The following is a 21,120-nucleotide window of genomic DNA, read 5'->3' on the forward strand; positions in this document are numbered from 1 at the left end:
AATATCAGGCCCATCCTCCTGCAGCAAAGGCACCTGGCGTTGCAAAGCCAGGTTGTGCAACATACAGCATGCCACGATTATCTGGCACACCTTCTTCGGTGAGTAGTATAGGGAGCCATTTGTCAGATGGAGGCACCGGAACCTGGCCTTCAGGAAGCCGAAAGTATGCTCAATTATCCTCCTAGTTCACCCATGTGCCTCATTATAGCGTTCCTCTGCCCTTGTCCTGGGATTCCTCGCTGGGGTCAGTAGCCATGACAAGTTAGGGTAACCAGAGTCACCTGCAAATATTGAGGGACAACTGTGACACATACACCAACCATTATGGACTCTGCCATACCCAGACACCTATGTAATCTGTGTTGGGACCTTGGGCTCACCTATTAGCCACACACGGTGTCTCTGGAGTTGCCCCATCACCGAAGGGATGCTGCTATTCCTCAAAATGTAAGCGTCATGCACTGAGCCTGGATACACACCATCTGCACATTCATAGAATGGTAGCTTTTGCGGTTTCTGTACACCTGTTCATTCCTGCAGGGGGGGACAAATGCCACATGTGTACCATCAATTGCCCCAATTATGTTGGGGATATGTCCCAGGGCATAGAAGTCAGCTTTCACTGTGGGCAAATCCTCCTCCTGGGGGAAAATGATGTAGCTGCGCATACAACATTCTGGAGAACACGTTAGAGAACATTGGCTGTGACATCCCTGATGCCATGGCCACTGTTGTTTGAAAGGACCCACTGGCCAGGAAATGGAGTACTGACAGGACCTGCACTAGAGGGGGGATTCCTGTGTGACGGCGGATAGCTGACATCAGGTCTGGCTCCTACTGGGCACACAGTTCATGGATTGTGGCACGATCAAGTCTGTAGGTGATAATGATGTGTCTGTCTTCCATTGTTGACAGGTCCACCAGGGGTCTGTATACCGGAGGATGACACCATCTCATCATCTGCCCCAGCGGACGTGCCCTATGGAGGAGAAGGGTGAGCAGAGGGTCATACACCACATAGGTTTCACCAGGGTGTTTAGAACAAATGTGATGTAATCTGTGTTTAGCGCTGTATGTCCATATTCCTGCACAAAACTGCTCTGACGCAGTTAGTTGGCCTGCCATGTGGCCACCTGAAATGCTTGACCTGTAAGGAGGGACAAGGGGAAATGAGGTAACTGCCTGGCGTTGTACACCGTCGCGGTAAGCGGACGAAGACCGCAGCGCAATTCAGCATTGGTTATCATTGTGCCCTATGGGTTCCAGGAGCCAATGGCGGTGACGGTACGCACCACCACGGATGTCACTGCCATTTTCTATCTGTTCACTAACTTGATACCTGACCTTTAACAGGAGAGGACCTACACTGCAAGTGCTGCTTTGACCTGAGTCTGGAAGCGACAATGGCTACAGTGTCTGGGGAAAGGGCCCCTGCCTTCACTGCGGAGGAGTTGGACAAACTGGTGGATGGGGTCCTCCCCAGTACACGCAACTCTACGGTCCACCAGACAAACAGGTGAGTACACTGTGAGCATGATGGATGGGACATGAATGTATGGAGTGGCGTCGATGGAAGGTACAAGTGGGCAGAGGCCAGCTTGTGAGGATGGTCAGTGTATGTGTTTGTGTGCCAGGGTGGGAGGTTGTGGCCAATGAGTAAGAATAACCAGATGGGGGAGTAACATCCATTCCTACTTTACATTTCCTCTAGGTCAGTGCCCACCAGATGAAGGGTATTTGGTGAGCCATCGCCAAGGAAGTGCGGACCCTGGGGGTCTACCATAGACGGAGCACCCACTGCCGCAAAAGAGGGGAGGACCTGCACCGCTGGACCAAGAAGATGGCGTAGGCCCAGCTGGGGATGGTTTCCCAACTTGGAAGGGGTGCCCGTCGCACCACGACCCCCCTGATGTTCCGGATCCTGGCTGTGGCATATCTGGAGTTGGATGGGCGCTTGAGGGCATCACAGCAGCCACAAGGGGGTGAGTACCGTCACATCCATCTGACTCTGCGCGCATTGGAGGTGTCTGGGTGGGGAGGTGGGCAGTGGGTTCCCCTAGGCTAGGGTGAGCTTTGTAGGCAAGGACCCTTTGTGAGGCAGGCTAAGTGGCACCCCAACCCCACCAGTGGTAAGAGCCATCTACACCTAGTCAGGCTCCTGTGACTTCCATGTGTGCAGCAATCGGGCATAGGCCATGTACCCCATGTCCCTGTGATTAAGTAGGGAACTCTAAGTGCATGGCGTAGTGCAGAGGGCTGCTGTGTCTGTAGTGTCCGCCAACGGTAGCAGTATTGCATGCACTGAACATGTCTTTCTTCTTTCTTACCCCCCCCCCCCCCCCCTTTTTGTGGTCTCCCTGTTCTTGTGTGCATTAGCATCATCAGGCAGAGGAGCAGTGCCACCGGAGGAGGAAGGAGCTGCATCCCACATGGCCCTGGTGGGCGAGACAACAGAGTCTGAAGTCATATCCTGAGTTGGATGGGTGCTTGAGGGCATCACAGCAGCCACAAGGGGATGAGTACAGTCTCATGCAGCTGACTCTGCGTGCTTTAGGAGGTTTAGGAGGTTACTGGGTGTGGGAAGAGGGCTGTGGGTTCCCCTAGGGCAGGGCAAGCGGGCCAGGGTAGATCCATTGATAGGCAGGCTCAGTGCCAGTCCAACCCCAAAAGTTGTAGTGGCCCTCTACACCTAGTCAGGCTTCTGTGGGTTCCAGGTGTGCATCAAATGGGTATAGGCACAGTCCACCATGGGCATATGAATTTCCCATGAACTGTTAGTGCATGGCCTAGTGCATATAGGGCACTGTGTGTTGTGTCCACCAACGGTGGTGTTGTTGCAGGCATTCACCATGTCTCTCCTCTGTCTTTCCTCCCCTTTTTTGTTTTGTCACCCTGTCCTTCTGTGCATTAGCATCCTCTGGCGGAGGAGAAGTGGCACCGGAGCAGGAGGGAGCTGCAACCCACATGGCCCTGGAGGGTGAATGTACGGAGTCTGAAGGCACCAGTGGGACAGAGGGCGAGGGGAGCTCCACAACGGGGACAGGAGGAGACACCAGCGACAGCAACTTCTCCTCTGATGAGAGCTCCCTTGTGGTGGCGGGCACCTCTGTGCCCACCGCAACAACAGGTACAGCCACCACCTCCCAGCAGCCCCTCATCGAGTTTCCCGTGCCTGCTCACCCAGGAGGGTGGGCATCTCCTTCGCCCCAGGCACCTCAGGCCCTGCCCCAGCCACCCCTGCTGCCCTCAGGGAAGATGCTGTTTCCCTCCTGAGATCCCTCACTGTTGGGCAATCAACCATTTTGAATGCCATCCAGGGTGTTGAGAGGCATTTGCAGCGAACAAATGCATACCTGGACGGCATTCATTCTGGCGTGGCAGCCCAACAGTGAGCATTTCAGGCTCTGGCTTCAGCACTGATGGCAGCCATTGTCCCTGTGTCCAGCCTCCCCCCTCCAACTTCCACTACCCAGACCCAATCCCCTGTACTTCAGCCTATCCCAAGCACACAAGACCAGCATGCACACTCATCAACACACAAGAGTGGACATGGCAAACATAAGCACCACACATCCCACAGGCACTCACACAAGCCCCATCCTCATGCAGACACACCAACATCCACTGCCTTCACTGTGTCCCCCTCCTCCACGTCCTCCTCCTCCCTCCCAGTCTCGTCTCCACTCACACCTGCATGCACTACATCCTCAGCCACTATCTCCATCACCAGCACGCCCATCACCACACACTGCTCACATGCAATCACCACCCCCACTACCATTCACACGTCCCCTGTGTCCTCTCCCAGTGTGTCTGAGCCCTCCTCCCAAAGTACAAAAACGCCAGCACACACCCACTCAACAGCCATCCACCTCACAACAGCCTCCAGCCCATGCTCCCTCACCCAAAGTCAGCAGACGTGCACCTCCTACAACCACTACCTCTTCCTCCACTCCCAAGCCCCCTCTATCTTCCTGTCCCAGTGTGTCTAAAAAACTTTTCCTCGCTAACTTTGACCTCTTCCCTACACCTCCCCCCCGTCCTTCCCCTAGGGCCAGGATGTCCAGATCCCAGCCCAGCACCTCAGCCACGACATCCTCGAGCACTGTGGTCCCTGCAAGTCCTGTAACATCGCGGGCCGCACCCATCAGGGCTGCCAGTGTGCCACCTAGTGAGGCCAAGGATCACCCTATTCCGCCACCTGCCAAGGTGAAGAAGGGGACAACATACCGTAGGGAAAAGCCACACCAACCAAGCAGCAAGGCCTCCCCCAAGACAAAGGAGGACAGTGCCAAGGTCCCAGCAGCGACTTCCAAGGTGGAGAAGGGACAAAAGGCTAAAGGGAAGTCAGTTCAGGGCACGGAGCCTCAGGGTGAGGGACTGGTGACACCCCTTCTGCAGGACAGAACAGCAACCTGTACGGCTGTGGCCACCGCCGCAACCACCACCACCTGCACGGCCACCTGCATGTCTGCTGCCTCTGCTACAGTCCCCAGCATCATCCCCAGTGGGCAGACGTCCGAGGCTGCAGGAGACATCCTGGTGTCTCCCTCCACAGGTGCTGACACATGCACCACCGCCAGCATCTCCGCCGCTGACACCGCTGCAACCACCGCCACCTGTCCCGCAACGTACTTGGACTGTGCCACCACAACCAATATGGACATCATCCCCAGTGGGCAGTCATCCAAGGCTGCAGGAGACATCCTGGACCCTGCACAGCGTACATGAGGCACCACAACCAGCACTGGCAGTACCAGCAGTTGGCAGGCTATTTCGCCGCAGGGTGGAGTGTGTCTCTTCCTGGGAACATGTAGCATGATACTCCATGGAGGCAATCTCATGGCTCTGACACCCAGGTGCGGGAATGGGAACTGCCACACACCATGTGAAGCACTCTGGGCACCAAGCCCCCCTCCAGAACCAGTGGAGAACAGCATCCACTACCCTAGTCCTTAGCAGGATGAAGCACTCTGGGCACCAAGCCTCCTCCAGAGCCAGTGGAGAACAGCATCCACTACCCCAGTCTGTAACAGGATGAAGCACTCTGGGCACCAAGCCCCCTCCAGAACCAGTGGAGAACAGCATCTACTACCACAGCCCTTAGCAGGATGAAACACTGTGGGCACCAAGCCCCCTCCAGAACCAGTGAAGAACAGCATCCACTACCCCAGTCCTTAGCAGGATGAAGCCCTCTGGGCACCAAGCCCCCTCCAGAACCAGTGGAGAGATACATCCACTAACAGTCCTTAGCAAGATGAAGCACTCTGGGCACCAAGCCCCCTCCAGAAAAAGTGGAGAACAGCATCCACTACCCCAGTCCTTAGCGGGATGAAGCACTCTGGGCACCAAACCCCCTCCAGAACCAGTGGAGAACAGCATCCACTGGAGAGACTGTGGCTTTGCACTCCCCAGGACCAATCAGTGGGCAACCCACCCACTTGAGAGACTTGTGAGACTGTGGCTTTGCACTCCCCAGGACCAAACAGTGGGTATCCCACCCACTTGAGAGACTTGTGAGACTGTGGCTTTGCACTCCCCAGGACCAAACAGTGGGCATGGAGCACCCTCGAGGAGTAGTGGCGCTGTCCCATCATCTGGCTGAGGTGCCCCGCGTCCCCTTTCCCCTGAGGTGCCTGTTTTTTTTCCGACCTGATGCCCCAGCAGTGTTCTCTCCGTTTTGAGGCAGGTATCGTGTGTGGGCTCCACCCATGCATTTTGGGACACTGGTCCACAGACAATGAATGGAACACTATCCGGACTTGTGTACTTGCTGTACATATTTGTATATAATGATCTGTTACAGACCTGTTTCCATATCTGAATTTTCGATGATTACACTCGTTACGGGATGTATATGTAATGTTGCTGCATGTATTTGTGTGTATGGTGTTGTGAGTGAGAATGGGGGTGGGGGTGTTGCAGGTGTGTGTCACTCTCTTTTTCCTCCCCCGTCCCCCGTCCCCTGTGCGCTAGGTGCAGTACTCACTGTGGTCGTCGTCGCCGCCGTCTTTGATGTTCCTGGTAGAAGAGGAGGTAAACCAACATTGGTAGCACCTGTAACTCGGGCTCCATGGCGTCCTGGTTCCTCGTTGGGTGTTGAGAGGTGAGTAGTTTCCGTTCCAAGTACTGTTTCCGCTGTGCTTTTGATGACGTTGGTACCGCCCTGGAAAAGCTGTTGGATTGGTGCCTTCTAATACAGTGGGCGATACATTGTTCCGCCTGTCTGTTGGTGGTTACCGCCGTGGTGTTTGTTTCTACCGCTGTGGCGGTCGGAGTGTTAAAGTGGCTGGCTGTGTTGGCGGGTTCCGCAATGGTCGTGATTCCCTTTTTTTTACCGCAGGCCTGTTGATTGTATTACCGCCGCTTTAACACCGACCGCCAGGGTTGTAATGAGCAACACAAAAGCATGATGGACAGAGTGCTGAACAATGCAAACACTCACCCCCAGTCACAGATCTGTGTTTAATCCATCGTTCTTTTGCTCACCATGCCACCCCAGTTTGGACCCAGCCATATGCAAATCAGTCTTGACCCTGTTCCTCATGGGAACAGTCAGGCCCAAAATGCTAAGCCAGGTCCTCAATGGACCGGAAACAAGCATCCTGGGACCAGTTTCAGGGTTTCACCCTTCATCAGCCAGGCTAGCTTGAATCCAGTGGCACAGTGAGCAAGAGACCCACGTCTGGGCATACCCTTCCCACTTAGGGCAACCTTAGCAACACAAAAGGATGATGGACAGAGTGCTGAACAATCCAAACACTCACCCCCAGTCACAGATCTGGGTTTAATCCATTGTTCTTTTGCTCACCATGCCACCTCAGTTTGGACCCAGCCATATGCAAATCAGTCTTGACCCTGTTCCTCATGGGAACAGTCAGGCCCGAAATGCCAAGCCAGGTCCTCAATGGACCGGAAACAAGCATCCTGGGACCGGTTTCAGGGTTTCACCCTTCATCAGCCAGGCTAGCTTGAATCCAGTGGCACAGTGAACAAGGGACCCACGTCTGGGCATACCCTTCCCACTTAGGGCAACTTTAGCAACACAAAAGGATGATGGACAGAGTGCTGAACAATCCAAGCACTCACCCCCAGTCACAGATCTGGGTTTAATCCATCGTTCTTTTGTTCCGATCTGTGACTGGGGGTGAGTGTTTGAAAAGTTTCAACACTCCGTTGTGAGAAAGTGCCTCTTTCTAGCCTTGTTACCCCCACTTTTGGCCTGTTTGTGAGTGTATGTCAAGGTGTTTTCACTGTCTCACTGGGATCCTGCTAGCCAGGGCCCAGTGCTTATAGTGAAAACCCTATGTTTTCAGTATGTATGTTATGTGTCACTGGGACCCTGCTAGTCAGGACCCCAGTGCTCATAAGTTTGTGACCTATATGTATGGGTTCCCTGTGTGATGCCTAACTGTCTCACTGAGGCTCTGCTAACCAGAACCTCAGTGGTTATGCTCTCTCATTTCTTTCCAAATTGTCACTAACAGGGTAGTGACCAATTTCACCAATTTACATTGGCATACTGGAACACCCTTATAATTCCCTAGTATATGGTACTAATGTACCCAGGGTATTGGGGTTCCAGGAGATCCCTATGGGCTGCAGCATTTCTTGTGCCACCCATAGGGAGATCTGACAATTCTTACACAGGCCTGCCCTTGCAGCCTGAGTGAAATAACGTCCACGTTATTTCACAGCCATTTACCACTGCACTTAAGTAACTTATAAGTCACCTATATGTCTAACCTTTACCTGGTAAAGGTTGGGTGCTAAGTTACTTAGTGTGTGGGCACCCTGGCACTAGCCAAGGTGCTCCCACATTGTTCAGGGCAAATTCCCCGGACTTTGTGAGTGCGGGGACACCATTACACGCGTGCACTATACATATGTCACGACATATGTATAGCGTCACAATGGTAACTCTGAACATGGCCATGTAACATGTCTAGGATCATGGAATTGTCACCCCAATGCCATTCTGGCATTGGGGAGACAATTCCATGATCCCCCGAGTCTCTAGCTCAGACCCGGGTACTGCCAAACTACCTTTCCCGGGGTTTCACTGCAGCTGCTGCTGCTGCCAACCCCTCAGACAGGTTTCTGCCCTCCTGGGGTCCAGCCAGGCTTGGCCCAGGAAGGCAGAACAAAGGACTTCCTCAGAGAGAGGGTGTTACACCCTCTCCCTTTGGAAAAAGGTGTCAGGGCTGGGGAGGAGTAGCCTACCCCAGCCTCTGGAAATGCTTTGATGGGCACAGATGGTGCCCATCTCTGCATAAGCCAGTCTGCACCGGTTCAGGGATCCCTCAGCCCTGCTCTGGCGCGAAACTGGACAAAGGAAAGGGGAGTGACCACTCCCCTGACCTGCACCTCCCCTGGGAGGTGCCCAGAGCTCCTCCAGTGTGCTCCAGACCTCTGTCATCTTGGAAAAAGAGGAGCTGCTGGCACACTGGACTGTTCTGAGTGGCCAGTGCCAGAAGGTGACGTCAGAGACTCCTTCTGATAGGCTCCTTCAGGTGTTGCTAGCCTCTCCTCTCTCCTAGGTAGCCACACCTCCTTTTCTGGCTATTTAGGGTCTCTGCTTTGGGGAATTCCTTAGATAACGAATGCAAGAGCTCATCAGAGTTCCTCTGCATCTCTCTCTTCACCTTCTGCCAAGGAATCGACTGCTGACCGCGCTGGAAGCCTGCAAAACTGCAACAAAGTAGCAAAGACGACTACTGCGACCTTGTAACGCTGATCCTGCCGCCTTCTCGACTGTTTTCCTGGTGGTGCATGCTGTGGGGGTAGTCTGCCTCCTCTCTGCACTAGAAGCTCCGAAGAAATCTCCCGTGGGTCGACAGAATCTTCCCCCTGCAACCGCAGGCACCAAAGAACTGCATCACCGGTCCTCTGGGTCTCCTCTCAGCACGACGAGCGAGGTCCCTTGAACTTGGCAACTCTGTCCAAGTGACTCCCACAGTCCAGTGACTCTTCAGTCCAAGTTTGGTGGAGGTAAGTCCTTGCCTCCCCACGCTAGACTGCATTGCTGGGAACTGTGTGTTTTGTAGCTACTCCGGCTCCTGTGCACTCTTCGAGGATTTCCTTTGTGCACAGCCAAGCCTGGGTCCCCGGCACTCTAACCTGCATTGCACGACCTCCTGAGTCGTCCTCCGGCTTCGTGGGACCCTCTTGTGCAACTTCGGGTGAGCTCCGGTTCACTCCACTTTGTAGTGCCTGTTCCGGCACTTCTGTGGGTGCTGCTTGCTTCTGAATGGGCTCCTTGTCTTGCTGGACGTCCCCTCTGTCTCCTCACGCAATTGGTGACATCCTGGTCCCTCCTGGGCCACAGCAGCATCCAAAAACCCTAACCGCGACCCTTGCAGCTAGCAAGGCTTGTTTGCGGTCTTTCTGCACGAAAACACTTCTGCACGACTCTTCACGACGTGGGACATCCATCCTCCAAAGGGGAAGTTTCTAGCCCTTGTCGTTCTTGCAGAATCCAGAGCTTCTACCACCCAGTGGCAGCTTCTTTGCACCCACAGCTGGCATTTCCTGGACATCTGCCCACTCCCGACTTGATCGTGACTCTTGGACTTGATTCCCTTGTTCCACAGGTACTCTCGTCAGGAATTCCATCGTTGTTGCATTGCTGGTGTTGTTGTTTCTGGCAGAATTCCCCTATCACGACTTCTGTGCTCTTTGGGGAACTTAGGGGCACTTTGCACCCACTTTTCAGGGTCTGGGGTGGGCTATTTTCCTAACCCTCACTGTTTTCTTACAGTCCCAGCGACCCTCTACAAGGTCACATAGGTTTGGGGTCCATTCGTGGTTCGCATTCCACTTCTAGAGTATATGGTTTGTGTTGCCCCTATCCCTATGTGCCCCCATTGCATTCTATTGTGACTATACATTGTTTGCACTGTTTTCTATTGCTATTACTGCATATTTTGGTATTGTGTACATATATCTTGTGTATATTTGCTATCCTCATACTGAGGGTACTCACTGAGATACTTTGGCATATTGTCATAAAAATAAAGTACCTTTATTTTTAGTATATCTGTGTATTGTGTTTTCTTATGATATTGTGCATATGACACTAGTGGTACTGTAGGAGCTTCACTCGTCTCCTAGTTCAGCCTAAGCTGCTCTGCTAAGCTACCTTTTCTATTAGCCTAAGCTGCTAGACACCCCTCTACACTAATAAGGGATACCTGGGCCTGGTGCAAGGTGTAAGGTGTAAGTACCCCTTGGTACTCACTACAAGCCAGTCCAGCCTCCTACATTTCCGTCTATTATCCTTTTGTGTTGCTAAAGTTGCCCTAAGTGGGAAGGGTATGCCCAGACGTGGGTCCCTTGCTCACTGTGCCACTGGATTCAAGCTAGCCTAGCTGATGAAGGGTGATACCCTGAAACCAGTCCTAGGATGCTTGTTTCTGGTCCAGGGAGGACCTGGCCTGGCAGTTCGGGCTGGACTGTTGCCATGGGGAACAGGGTCAAGACTGATTTGCATTTGGCTGGGTTCTAACTGGGGTGGCATGGTGAGCAAAAGAACAATGGATTAAACCCAGATCTGTGACTGGGGGTGAGTGTTTGAAAAGTTTCAACACTCCGTCCATTATCCTTTTGTGTTGCTAGAGTTGTAATGAGGGCCATAGTCTGCTAGGATGGCTCATATATATAGCAACCAAGGCCAGACATCAAAATGATCGACAGGATAGACTGTTTTCCTACATGAGCACCTCCGTCCCGTACTGCAAGTGAACGTTAGAAACAGAGTCCGGTAGGGAAGGGGAAAAAGAAGAGGACAGAAAGGAAGAGAGGAAAAGGAAGCAGCGCTGCCATCATAATGCCCACAGAAGAGGGGCCCACATATTAGTGCCTCAGAAAGTAAAACGGCCACAGCTGGATACTCAGGGGGAGGCATGAAAAGCTAGTGTTCACCTTGTGAGCGGGACGCAAGAAATGCTGTCAAGGGGTCCATATATCCCGTGGGCGGGATCCTTACTTCATCAATTCCCAATATATCGCCAGCTGCTCCTGACAGTATGCAGCATGTTTCAGCCAGTCATCACATTGGGTATCCGCTTCCGTCCCCAACACATCGCAACCCTGCGCTTAGCCAGCAGCAGCATCAATCCCACCAACCGTCTGGATGTAGAGGGAATCTCCTCCAAGTATCCCAGAAGTGCCACCTCAGGAGTACGTGTCAACACATGCCCAGTCATCTCTTCTAGTGCATGCAGTACCTCAGACCAGTAACCTCGCAGCGCCCCAGAGCCACACGCCAGATGAAGAAAGTCAGCCTCAAAGTCCTGACAACGTGCACATCTAGCATCCGCCCGAAGGCCCATTTTCTTCAGTCGACTAGGTGTGTAATACAGCCGATGTAAAAAGTTAAAATGTATAAGGATCAGCCTGTAATTAGGGGAAAGCTCCTGCATGCCCAGTGCACCCTGGCCCTGGACTCAGCAGAGGGCTCCGTAGTCTGCAGTCAAACATACAGACTCGTAATGAGTCGGCGGGCGGACGGCACCTTGTACATCAAGTCCAGCGCTCAACACAGAGCGGGCTCCGCGGGAAAGCAGGAATACCGTGCCCGCGGCAAGGCCTGGATCCTGAAAAAAGTAATTGATAAATCGCAGTATCGCTGAGCGCTCCCAGTGCATCCTTGCCGAGAACCAAGACCCCAAAATTATCATATTCAACTCCCGGAGGCGTTCAGATATCTGGCCATCCTCCAACAGGGAGGCCCACAGCATCTCGCACTGGCATCGAAGGCGCAAACACCTCACGCACCGCAGCCCAACTCAGCAAGCACATCCAAGCCCGCGCCGAACACGCTACGGTGTCCACATCTCGCCGACGAGGCCTAGGAGGTCCACCAACTACCCCATCCAATTTGTCTGGCCATACCGAGTCATGTTCAGGAGCTAAGTGTGGCAAATAGCGTATGGGATGCAGCCAAAAATACACAAAGTGGGCCTACGCACAGTAAAAATAAAGTTCCAGATCCGGGGATGCAAGACCCGGTAGAGTCAGAGTCTCCCATGAAATTCTGGGCTGTCTACCCGCCCACGCAAGGGCCACAAGCGAAGATCTAAGCCGCTTCAAGAAACCAGTCGTAAGAACCAGAGGTAAGTTAACAAAAAGATGAAAAAATTTAGGCAGAACCACCATCTCTGCTATCGCAATGTGTCTGGTCAGCACAAGCGGCAACGAGCACCAGACCTCTACCTTATCCTCCAGCCACGCAATTGCTGTGCCATAGTTAGCCGACCACAGCTCATCCACCTTCCGACTCAGCCAAATACCCAGATAGCGCACTGGCCCGTCCGCCCAACAATAGGAGTAGCCCGAGTGTCACTGCACGGTGGCATCAGACAGGCAGCACCACCGACTTGGACCAGTTAATCATAATCCCGGAGAGCCGGCCAAATTGAATTACTTCATCCAACAAAACGTCGAGGTGTAACTGCGAATTGTGGGCATACAATGCGATGTCGTCCGCGTACAGTGAAATTAGAATAGGGCGCTGTCGGAACACCAACCCCCTATGGTTATGGTGCTGTTGCAGCCGCGCCGCAAGGGGTTCCATCTCCACCGCAAAAAGTAGTGGTGAAAGGGGGCAACCCTGACAAGTGCCCCTGGCAATCGGAAAAGAATCAACAGCATCCCGTTGATTCTTAATGAAGCAGTTGGCTTGGAGTACAGCAGACGGATCATTTGAATGAATCTAGAGCTACGCCCCACTCTAGCTAGTAGGGCGCACATATACGACCAATCCAGCGAGTTGAACGCCTTTGCGGTATCCAGAAAGACCGCCGCCACGCGATCCTCAGGCCCACTCATATGGGAAATCACGAAAAAAGGATTGCAGATTATACAACGCTGAACATCCTGGCACAAAGCCAGATTGGTCCGGTAGTACCAAGGATGGAAGCAGGGGCTGCAGACGCACCGCGATGAGTTGTGCTAAGATCTTATTATCTATATTTATAAGCAAGAGTGGCCGATATAAGTCGCAACTACTAGGGTTTTTTCCAGGTTTTAAAATCGTCACTATAAGAGCCTCCCGCAACGAAGCCAGAAGGATGCCGCCTTCAAGCGCTTCAGCGTAGACCTCAAGAAGGTGTGGCGCCAGGATATCTGCATACTCCTTATAGAAGGCAGGCATCAAGCCACCCAGTCCCAGGGCCTTATCACTTGGCAAACCACGTGTAGCCTGAACCACATCCTCCACTGAAAAAGGAGCGTCAAGTTACTGTCTGTGGCAGTTCTCAAGCCAAAGCAAGCTAACTTCCTCAAAGTAATTAACAGCATCCAAAACACTCATCCCCGGCTGCTCAGCATACAGGTCCGAATAAAAGTCAGACATGACACACTGAACCTCTGCCGTCCCCATCCGAAGCGTCCCCGCCGAGTCAGTCAGTTCTACGATATAATTCCTAGCCCATGGCTTACGAAGCATGGCTGCCAATATCTTTCCAGCGCGCTCACCTTCACCATAGCACCGTGCCCTCGCCTCTTTGCCCAGGAAGCACACCTCACGAAGTGCCACCCCCTCATAGCAGGTCAGTGCTTCCGGAAATTCAGCCAGAAGGCTTGGAGACCAGACAGAAGCCAGACACCTCTCCAAGTCAGCAAGTCGCGCCTCTAGGCCCTCCAGCTCCAGTCGAATTGCCCTCAGCACCTCATGTTGCTTAGCAAAACAAATGCAGCGGATCACGATCTTAAAGACCAGAGGGTGCCCGCAGAGGACACTGAACCCTGATTGATCTCAAAGTAGTCCACGATAGCAGTACGAATTTCCTCCCGGAAGACACGATCGCTCAGTGCTTCACAAGGCAACCACCACGAAAACGCGTGGCCCAGTACCCCCAGGCACATTCAGCTCCAACAACACTAGCGAATGATCCAATAAAGTGCCAGCCATATGCTCAATGGACTTCGTCCAGAGTTCCACATCTCTGGTGCCCAGCCATCTGTCTATTCTAGACCAGCTGCAATGCGCATAATTAACACATGTGCCTTGCCTATTCCCACCGTGTCTGGCCCTCCACAGATCCATCAGGGTACCCTCAGCCATAATGTGCGCCAGTGCCCTCGCAGCCGCTACATGTTGAGGTCTGGCCCGGCTCTCACGATCCGCCTCCGGGTCCAAGATCATATTGAAATCGCCACCCCATAAGATGGAGCCAGGGCCCAGCGAACCAATAAAGCGCCAAACTTCCCCAAAGAACTCAGGGTTGTCGACATTGGGGCCATAGATGGATATCAAACAGAGCGGCTTATCATACAAAGTGCCCATCAGCATGACATAGCGACCACGCGGGTCCACTAACACCCTACCTGTGCGCCCTGGCAGTCCCGTCCTAACCAAAACGCTACACCTCGCGCATAGCCAGTGTACATTGCCATGTAACTCTCGCCAATCCAGCCAGCCCTCACTCTTGCTTTCGTGCCCTCGACCAAGTGAGTCTTCTGCATCATACATATATCAATCACATGGTGCTGTATATAGGCCGACAGCAATCTCATCTTGCGTCCATCAATCAGTCCCCTGACATTCCAAGTGAGGCACCTAACATCCGTCACGCTTGTATTTACCATCCCGACAGCCACCCAATCGCATGCCGTCCCCAGCCATTCTACATAAAGTAACAGCTGCTAAGGAAGAGGAAAGAGAAAGAAAGGGAAGAAGAATAGCATCTACAACCCCAACAACAAATAGTGCGTGTCCCCACCCGCGCTGCCCCCCCCAATCGGGCCAGCCCAGTAAGCCACCCGCACCCAAACTCAGAACCCATTGCGAAACAGCAAACGTCTTATGTGGACTCATCCAGCGTGGCATCAGTGAGGCCATCCGGTAACCACCCCAATTGGGGCGGATGGGCTGGAGCACCAGGATACCTTTCATAGCCCAGGACCGACCACTTCAGAGCCAGCCTAAGTCAAACCTGGTCCAGTTCCAACCCACAGGCAGAGGGGCCATCGCAAACCTCGGCAATGGAACAGAGTTTAATCATTATCATTACCATCAGGGAGCTCAGCACCCGCCCAATCTGCCTGTGTGCAAGCCGGAGGCACTTTTTTTGGGATAGTCTTGACGTATTTGGCTGCCTCTTTCGGATCCATAAAGAAATGCAGCTTGCCCTTGTGTAGTACATGCACCTTGGCAGAATAAATGAGGGAGAACTTGGCGTCTATCTGATTCAAGGTGCGCTTGACCGGAAGAAACGCCCTATGGGGAGCCTGCACCCCCGGAGTATAGTCTGGAAAAATACTGAGCTCGCTGTTGTTATATATCACTACGCGATGCTCCCGAGCCAGCCGAAGTATTGCGTCCCTGTCCCGGTAATTCAATAAGTGCACAATGATTGGTCGCGCCGGCGCTCCCAGAGGGGGCCAGGGGCCAAGCGACTGGTTGGCCCGCTCCACCACCAGCACCTGAGTTCGCTCGCCAGGGAAAAGCGATGTAAACATAGTCTCCACCTAATCCTCCATTCGTTCCATGGCTATCGACTCCGGCAGACCCAAAATGCGAACATTATTGCGGTGGGACCGGGCCTCGAGAGCCTCGTTCTTAATACGAATGAGCTCTAACACGCGCTCCATCTGCAGTAGCTTCTCTTCATCTTCGTGACGGCTATCTTCCAAATTCGATGTGCGAGTCTCCACATGCTCATGACAGGTGGCATGAATCTCCTTTAGGCGATCCATTTGTTCAGTCAGATGGTCCAATTTCCCATCTATGCTAGCCAGGCTATGTTTAAGGTCTATGAACATAGCTTTCACAGAGGGCGATTGCATGTCCTCCTCGTGGGGTAGGTTGTCTGACGACTTGCCAGCTTGGCCACTTTTCTTTTTGCCCTCAAACGTAAGTTTGGGCTGCTTCTGATCCGCCTTCCCCATGGCAGACAGCTCTCACCGCACCACACAAGTATACGCCGTGGAACACGCCAACACAGGCAACCACCCAAGTCAGATAGAGGATGGGACATCGCCTATCTCCCAACTGGACTATGGGCCAAGTGCCCTCACCTGCAGCCTCCAAGCATGGTCAGCACGCCCGCCAAAAGTAGAGGTAAATGGGCCCCCGCCTGCCGCTATAGGTCACTCCAATGCGCGTGTCGTCTCCCGGCCCCTGCAGCAGTCACTGCTGCTGAGGCCACACGTCGCGGGGTTCGATCTTCACCCCAATAGGCCGCAGCAGGAAGCCCACAGCCAAAGCACCAAGCAAGACCACCAGATCGCACCTCAGGAGTCGGGGGCACCTTCCAGCCTCGACCCCCACCTGCACCAGGCCTCAGGCGTGTCTTTGGGGCACCAACGCGGTCCCCCCCCTTTAAAAGGAAGCTAGGCACGGCCTGCCCAGGCCACATGGCGGAGCGGAGCGGAGCACCAGCGTAGCCCCGCCCACCCAGACTGCCGGCACACCAACACCAATACCTGTGGGCCGACATCCCCACCGACTAAGCCCCACGGGACATCCACCATCTATGGCCCTCGCAGCACTACCAGGTAGCCACAGGGCCAAGAGCCAGGTTAGGGTGTGAAGGGAGGGGGCCCGTGCCGCACCACCGACTGCGGGAGCGCAGCGATCCAAGGGCACTCCCGCGCAAACCCATCAAGGTGAGCACCAGGCCCAGCGCCGCCTCCACGGACCGTGTGCGCCTACCGCCGCTCCCACAAGGGAGCCAGCAGCGCCTCCGGTCTCCGCCGCTGCCTGTCGTCTCCCCACACAGGGGGTCAGCCCCAGCCAGCACTGGCAGCCGGCCCGGCAGGATAAATGCCAAATTTAAGCTCCTGTCCGGTAGAGCCTCACAGGGTGGTGGCCATTTGCAGGACGGAAGCCAGGCCCCCTCCATCTATGATAATATTTATGTGTAAATAAAAGGGAAATTTCGTATAGAGTGACAGTGGAGTACAGTTTCATTATGTGAAAAAACGGGGTTGACAGCTATAGTACACTCATTCTTCTACCTCGAATAGGTGTAGAAGTCGTGTTACTGATAGCAATAGATTTTATATAATTATAAGTAAGATTCCTAAAGGGAAAAACCTTGTTCTTCTCTGTAAAACCTCCATGATCCAATATTAAATAAATGCATTAGGGTTTCACCCTTCTCTTCCAATACATCACTTTTGAGACTGGCAATACACCAGCACCAGTCTAAAAAGCTCCTAAACCAAGCACTACAAAGCCTAAAGGTCTAGCCAATGCGATATCTATTGCCTTTGTAAATGTTTTCTTAGACATGTTGCACACCAGCCAAGCTTAATGTCCATGCCATAGTGCTTTTTTAGGTTGAGCCCGCGAGGGCTCTGATGTGTTGTAATCTTTATCTGTGGGCTTTTAACAACGCCTACTGCATGCCTATCACTGTCACTCGTTCATGGGCTTGCCTTTCAAAAATCGCTTGTTATTATTGGTAAATGCTTTACATTTGTCCCTTCTTGGGGCAGTTTTGTTACAGCCTTGGCCAACGACCCTGTTTCATGGGTAATTGCACTTTTGCTGATACGTTTGACTGCAAGCGAACTTTGAATTGGCTTGCTTATGTCAACTGTTTTACTTTTCATTTTCAATTTATGTGGCAAGAAAAGTCCAGATAGGAATTTACAATGCTAATAGCTCTAACTCAAGCAAATGCGAGACCTATTGCATTGCAAATGCTTGTTATAGGTTTCTGTTTTCCATTGGACAGAAAACTTACCGATTAAAACTAAATATTGTGCAACAATATGCACACAAAGAAATAGAATTAAGCCCTAAAAGCTCATACCGAAAGTGGTAGTTAGGTCAGGAGTAATCAGAGAGAAGAGTAAGAAAGAAATTCCTCCCACCCCACAAATGGACCCTTACAATCTGATGCTAGCTGTATACCAGGGTATATCCAGACAAACAGATGTTTACATACGTGCCAAATACATTCTCAGGTGCTGGTCACTTGAACTAAAGAGAATAGAAAAACTAACAGACTTTGATTTTCGTTTATCCATTGTTCGTCACCAATATTCAAACCAAAATGTCCTTTTAAGGAAGCAAGATGGCCTCATAGGCCAATTCCCTAATCGTCTCCTCAAAACATCAGCATAAATGTGTCTCAGTTGATGGGAATACAATTTTCCAATGGTAATGTTTCTGAAATCTTACAGTAAGGCTCCATATATTGCTCAGCCACGCAGCCATCATGCTAGTATATATTTATTCATCATCGTATCAGCATCTGGATGCTTTTTCCAGCAGTGATAACTCAGCGATTTAACATCTCATTAGGACTTTGTTTGGCATCAAACTGACACTCCAACATATTCTAAGGCAAATGTGCCAAGATAGTCCTAGTGCCACGGACCTACTTCCCACTTAGGAACTATACAAGCTGTTTGTGTGTAATTTTTGTAATAAATGTTCTTCCATAAAAAATAACATTTTGCAGTGTATGAACAGAGACCCAATAGTTTTTTTCCTATTGTCTTTTTGTATCTAATTAATCATATTGTGCTAATCGATTTGCTTGAAGGGGAACAAAACTATATTCTATGGGAATATAATTCCTGAACTATCAATACTGGCATCCCCAGTAATGCTAAAGCAGGTTCTATGATAATCTACATTTTAATGAATGTGTTTGACATTTGTCTGTCATCTGTCCACTCAACCTCAGCATTCATCAATAGTAATACTGTACGAAGGGAAAAGTCCTTTGCGTGGTAATGGATGTGTATCCCTGTCTTGAATTTCACAGCTGCAGTGATATCTAGAACATTGAACATGTTTTGGTCCTGAGCAAACACGGAACATATGTGTGTCCATAACCTAGTTCTGTGTCACGGATTGTGTAGTTGCTTAGACTAGGAGGGATGCCCATAGCCACAGGTAATGGAAGGCTGCTGCTGCCTCCATCTGGAGTCAAACAGCATGAGCACGGTGCTGGTATCATACTGTGTTTTCAATATTAGCGATCAGTAGAGTGATCAGGACTTTTTACCTGTGTCACTGGAGTAGAGCCTTCTAGCCCACTTGTGTAAAGTTCTGCTGCATTGTACTTAACTCGCCCTTGGCCTGTATTGGGTTGTATGCTGTGCCAGTCAGCGTGCATGATTGCATGTGTGCGCAAGGATGTGTGTGTGCTTGTGAACGGCACAATACATGGAAGTCTGAGAGCTGGGTGGGGGACACACTGGAGGAAGGAAGATCCAGGCTCTGTGTGCACTTCTAAAGAACTCTTTGATTCTAAGGGAGGTCACTGGTCAAAGAGGCCTGGACACATTTCATGAAGGAACTGTACATCAGTGTGGAGAAGCTCAGCACAAGTTCAGCCTGTTTGGACCAGGACTGGGAACTAAGGGTCTGCCAGTGGCCCTGCTGGGTGAGGGGACATCATCAAGGGTAATGAAGATCATTCAACCTTGAGCACAAGCTTCTGATCTGACCTAAGATCAGTGCACCCTGTGAGGAGCAAGAGATTGCCTAAAAGGAGCAAGATCCAGTGAGGATCCTGTTGAGTGGATGCCTGAAGCAGATTGTAAGAATTGGGTTCATGTTGGGGCCGCTGCACTGATCGGGGAATCCGCCCATGTACATTGTTAATGACCCCCTAATGCCAGCTGGGGACTGTGGTAAAGGCATAGCCCTTGAGCAGTACTGTGGGTAGAGGACCATCACCTCGTGCCGCGTTGTGACCTAAAAAGGGATGCCAGATTAGCTGTGTTTCGGTGCAGCAGGGAATCTTAAGGCCCGTCGCCCTGGTGCAGCTCTGGTGTGGAGGGCTAGCGCCCTGTACAGCTTTGGGACCTAAAGACGGACACCACCTTATGGGCGTGGCTCCGGCCCCTGTGTGCCAGGAGGGGGCTGCAGTGAATATTGAGAGCTGTCACCCCTGTGCAACTCTGTAGTGAAGAGCGTGCCGGCTCCCTATCCTGCTCTGTGACGCAAAGAGGGACACTACCTTAAATGCTCAGAGTGCGACACCTATGTGCCAAATGGGAGAAGCCTAGGAAGTCGAGGGTCGTTGTCCAAGAACCCTGTGCCACTGGGAGTTTGGATCTGCTACTGTTCATTGGAACTTGTGTAGCACCCTAGGTCCGCCATCAAAGACAATATGGGGCATATTTATACTCCGTTTGCGCCGAATTAGCGTCGTTTTTTTCGACGCAAATTCGGCGCAAAACTAACGCCATATTTATACTTTGGCGTTTGACGCGTCTAGCGCCAAAGTATGGGCAAATAGCGTCATTTTTTTGCGTGAACGCCTTCCTTGCGTTAATGAGATGCAAGGAAGGCGTTCCCGTCTAAAAAAATGACGGCGACGCAAATGCGTCGTATTTATACTCCCGGGCAAAAATCACGCCCGGGAGTGGTCGGGGCAAAAAACCCCGCATTTGCGCCTCTTTTTAACGCCTGGGTCAGGGCAGGCGTTAAGGGACCTGTGGGCTCAAAATGAGCCCACAGCTGCCCTCCCATGCCCCCAGGGACCCCCCTGCCACCCTTGCCCACCCCAGGAGGACACCCAAGGATGGAGGGACCCACCCCAGGGACATTCAGGTAAGTATAAAAACATTTTTTTTTATATATTTTTTTTGGCATAGGGGGGCCTGATTTGTGCCCCCCTACATGCCACAATGCCCAATGACCATTCCCAGGGGACATAAGTCCCCTGGGCATGGCCATTGGGCAAGGGGGCATGACTCCTGTCTTTACTAAGACAGGAGTCATGTAAATGGCGTCTGGGCGTCGTTTAAAATGGCGCAAATCGGGTTAAGACGATTTTTTAGCGTCAACCTGACTTGCGCCATTTTTAAGACGCCCTAACGCCATTTTTCCCTACGCCAGCGCTGCCTGGTGTACGTGGTTTTTTTCCACGCACACCAGGCAGCGCCGGTCTGCTTGCGCCGGCTAACGCCATTCAATAAATACGGCGCCCGCATGGTGCTTCAGAATGGCGTTAGCCGGCGCAAAATTTTTGACGCTAAACTGCGTTAGCGCAGTTTAGCGTCAAAAAGTATAAATACGGGCCTCAGTGTTTACTGCAACAATGGAGGAGCACTATGAAGGACCCGGCCACGTGCCAGTCACGAAGAGACTACAGCTCATCGCCGGTACCAGCTGAAGTCGACTTCGACCAAGGACTGCTG

The sequence above is a fragment of the Pleurodeles waltl genome, chromosome 3_1 (assembly GCF_031143425.1).
Source record: "Pleurodeles waltl isolate 20211129_DDA chromosome 3_1, aPleWal1.hap1.20221129, whole genome shotgun sequence".
NCBI classification, from domain to species: domain Eukaryota; kingdom Metazoa; phylum Chordata; class Amphibia; order Caudata; family Salamandridae; genus Pleurodeles; species Pleurodeles waltl.